The sequence below is a fragment of the Ascaphus truei genome, chromosome 5, assembly GCF_040206685.1.
Source record: "Ascaphus truei isolate aAscTru1 chromosome 5, aAscTru1.hap1, whole genome shotgun sequence".
NCBI classification, from domain to species: domain Eukaryota; kingdom Metazoa; phylum Chordata; class Amphibia; order Anura; family Ascaphidae; genus Ascaphus; species Ascaphus truei.
This window is the reverse complement of record NC_134487.1, coordinates 177,201,434-177,205,927: the sequence shown is the minus strand read 5'-3', so window position 1 is coordinate 177,205,927 and position 4,494 is coordinate 177,201,434. Positions and strand designations below refer to the sequence as shown.

Below are 4,494 nucleotides of genomic sequence, written 5' to 3'. Positions count from 1 at the left end.
CGCCCTCAACCTCGGCAGCTAAACCCACCCCCACCCCTTGCAGCTAAACCCACCCCCACCCCTTGCAGCTAAACCCACCCCCACCCTCTGCAGGTAACCCCGCCCTCTGCAGGTAACCCCGCCCCCTGCAGTTAGCCCCGCCCCCAACCTCGGCAGCTAAACCCACCCCCACCCTTTGCAGGTAACCCCGCCCCCCACCCCCTGCAGTGAGCCCCGCCCCCAACCTCGGCAGCTATTTTTAAACTTTATCCGCAGTTTGAAAAATCACAAGACGTTTTATCCAACTTTTACATTGAACATTTGTAGAGAAAAGTAGCAATGTCGCCAGAAGCGTATTTCCCAATATTTAGCATCTGTACTAATTGGTGTAAATGATACTTCATATAAAGCAGGTTATGGGGCACAGTATTAAATGACCATAATATCTCTTATCACATCCCAGTATATGGATCTCCCATTATCACAACCTGGAGACCTCTGACAGCTCAGGGGCTGAGCTCAGAATGTGACACATTCGCATTCTACTGCCATTTTCAAAAAATACATGTTTACCTGCGACCTGACTTCCATGGTTACAGCCACACCGCTCTGTGCCAGGGTTCTGTGCCACCACTTGCTGCCATATCCAGTGTGGATCTGACAGGTAAGTTTCTTCTGAGACACAGCAGAGATTTCAGACATTTCACCGCTCATTTAGATCATATTTATAACAAGGGGGTTTCTTTTTCATCTTCAGGACACATCCACAACTTTTTGTCCAAGTATTTGAGTCTCAGATTGCGAGGATCATCCTACTGTACTTTTAAAGCAGCGAACATTTCCCGAGATGGAGAGACGCCGGGTAAGATCTGATAAAAGGACAACCTTAGAATGCATCAAAACAAAGTCTGATGTGGCATGTAACAGAATTAAATAGGGGTGAGATCTGACTACCTGGGGTCCCCATGTGTTTAGAGGCTCCCATAGAGAGCCAAAGCGTTGATCAGTTCTATTCAATAGTATTGTATATATTTATTTTTTGCAAAGCCCTGGTGTGCCTGCTTTTTCTTTTTATATCTATATATACATAAACACACGTGTGTATGTGTACAGTATGTGTGTGTTTGTATATATATTTATATTATCGGCGCAATGTTTTGGTTATATATATATATATATTTGTTCGACAAACCTATACATTTGCACGCCCCGGGCGAGTGGATTTAACATCATGGCGAGCTCCTATTGGCCCAGGCATCACACGTTTGGTACTAGGTGGCGAGTAGATTTTTTTGTTGGGCGAGTAGATTTTTTGGTGATTTGTCGACCACTGTATATATATATATATATATATATATATATATATATATATATATATATATATATATATATATTATATACATATATACACACACACACACACACACGCAGATTCCTGCTCCTAAAAAAGCAAGCACAATCAGTAATATTCTCACACTCACACTAAAATGCGCACTAATTGATACACTTGTAGAAACACAGCCACAATACGGCAGCTTAGCATAGACCCACACTATGTGATATAACACAAATTCACACTTCTCATTATGCTTTACAAACACACATACACACAGTAACTATCAGACAGTAACACACACACTAATGGTTACAAACACACAAAGTAACTATCAGACAATACCACACACTCACAATAATGGTTATAACACACGCGCACACAGTAACTATCAGACAGTAACACACACTCATTCCGACACACACACACACTAATGGTTACATACACACTCACACACAGTAACTATAAGACAGTAACACACACACTTTCCGACACACACACACACACACACACACACACACACACACACACACACACACACACACACACACACACACACACACACACACACACACACACACACACACACACACACACACACTAATGGTTACATACACACTCACACACAGTAACAATCAGACAGTAACACACACACACACTTTCCGACACACACACTAATGGTTATATACACGTGCGCCCTTTCATTCTCACTACACACGCACCCTCTCTGTATACACTTCTAGCACATGTAACACTACAGTTTGTAGTGAGAATGTTCCCATTAGAACGGTTTATCTGTGTAGCCCCACGGATTTTGGGTTCAACACCCTCAAACCTCCCATACAGCAGCAGGAAATGCGTACGAGTGAGGAATACATCTCATTATATCCTCTGTATCACAGGCATGGAAAGCTGAAGAGCAAGAGGGGGAAGTAGTCCCCCAGATTCCTCCCGCCGGCGATGTTCAGGTAAATGGGACTGGCAGAGCTGTGAATCAGCTGCACATACGATACTATTAGCTGCTGTACAGGACACTGATAGTAGGATAGTCTGCAACACTTTACAGTATAATTATACAGAACCTGCTGGGGATCTCTTCCTGCAGGTTAGCTGGGTCATGTTTCCACAGGTCTCATGGGATGGGAGAGACCCCCCCCTTCCCCAGCCGCGCCCCCCCCCCCCGAACAGAGTTCCCCAGCTTCCCCCCACCCCCGCGCAGCCCGCCCCTTCCCAAGGCTCCCCCTGAAGTGCCCCCCCCCTTTCCAGGCCCTCCCCTTCCCCTGATCACACCTGCAGGGCTCTCCCGTTTCGCATGTCCTGGGGAGTATGAGGGGATACTGAGTCTGGGGAGGAGGCATTAGGGGGTACTGGGCCTGGGGGGGGGGGGGGGGGAGAAAGGGGGTACTGGGCATGCAGGGGGTAGTGGGTCTGGGAATGTAGGGGATCCTGTGGAGGGGAGTATAAGGGGGTATTGGGCCTGGGAAGGGGAATGTAGGGGGTACTTGGACTGGGGAGGGGGGTAGTAGGAAGTACTGGACCTGGGGAGGGGGATATTTGGGTGTCCTGGGCCTGGGGAGGAGGGTATTAGGGGGTATTGGACCTAGGAGTATTATGGGGTATTAGGCCTGGGAGTATTAGAGAGTATTGGGCCTGGGAGTATTAGGGGGTTCCGAGCCTGGGAATGGGAGTATTAGGGGGTACTGAGCCTGGGGAGGGGGGTATTTGGGAGTACTGGGCCTGGGGAGGAGGGTATTAGGGGGTATTGGGCCTGGGAGTATTAGGGGGTACAAGCCAGGGTGTATTAGGGGGTACTGGGGGTGGGAGTATTAGGGGGTATTGAGCCGGGTGATGGGAGTATTCGGGGGTACTGGGCCTGGGAATGGGAGTATTAGGGGGTTCCGAGCCTGGGAATGGGAGTATTAGGGGGTACTGAGCCTGGGGAGGGGGGTATTGGGCCTGGTAGTATTAGGGGGTACAAGCCAGGGAGTATTAGGGGGTACTGGGCCTGGGGGTGGGAGTATTAGGGGGTATTGAGCCGGGTGATGGGAGTATTCAGGGTACTGGGCCGGGGGGTGGGAGTATTAGGGAGTATTGAGCAGGGTGATGGGAGTATTAGGGGGTACTGAGCCTGGGGTGGGGGGTATTGGGCCTGAGAGTATTAGGGGGTACAAGCCAGGGAGTATTAGGGGTTATTGAGCTGGGTGATGGGAGTATTCGGGGTACTGGGCCTGGGTGATGGGAGTATTAGGGGGTATTGAGCCGGGTGATGGGAGTATTCGGGGTACTGGGCCTGGGTGATGGGAGTATTAGGGGGTATTGAGCCGGGTGATGGGAGTATTAGGGGGTACTGGGCCTGGGAGTATTAGGGGTACTCGGGATAGGGGTATAGTGGGAGACGGTCCTCAGAGGAGAGAAGATGAGGACTCTCGGGCTGTAGATGTAAAGGAGACAGAGGAAGAGGTGCAGAGCTTTCTCATCTTATAGCCGAGTGTAACTGTGTGACCGGGAGAGGGGATTCTTATAGAGACACATCAGCTAATGTCCATCTGCAGCATCATGTAACAAAATCTTCAGCGGGAACAGGACAGGAAAACGAGGGATCCGCTAATAACAGACAAAACAATGACGTACAATGCACACGGGTTATCAATTATTTTTCAAATGGTATAAATGGTTCTGTGATTTAACCCCTTCAGTGCCAGAGAGGCAAGCAAAGGCTTTGCTGTGCTTGTTATTTTGCTCGGCGATGCGTTTCCTGCCCCATGTGGCACAGGAGCTCTTGCGATACAGAGTATCACTGCCCCTGGTTACAAACACTTTGTATCTCCTGCAGGTGGTGGAGTACACGGCGGTGGAGCCGTTCGTTCTCTCACCGTCTGGATCGCCCGGCAGCAGCCCAGGAGCCAGCATATCTACGCCGGAGGAGGAGTGGGTGTGGGAGGAGGAGGTGGTGGAGTACACAGTGGTGGAGGAGGTGGTGGAGTACACTGTGGTGGAGTACACGGTGGTGGAGCCGTTCGTACTCTCACCATCTGGATCGCCCGGCAGCAGCCCAGGAGCCAGCATATCTACGCAGGAGGAGGAGTGGGTGTGGGAGGAGGAGGTGGTGTGTGAGTGGGATGATGATGATTGGGATACGGTGTGGGAGGAGGAAGAGGAGGTGTGGAATGATGATGATTCAG

At 49.8% G+C, this 4,494-nt stretch overlaps 1 long non-coding RNA gene across 1 annotated transcript; it reads left to right on the top strand.

Moving 5' to 3' along the window:
- Nucleotides 1–311: 311 nt before the first annotated feature.
- Nucleotides 312–4,239, top strand: LOC142494502 (uncharacterized). The gene is made up of 4 exons (XR_012801491.1): nucleotides 312–643; nucleotides 737–841; nucleotides 2,215–2,280; nucleotides 4,146–4,239. It is a non-coding gene; the product is annotated as an uncharacterized LOC142494502 (long non-coding RNA).
- The last annotated feature ends 255 nt before the right edge of the window (nucleotides 4,240–4,494 follow it).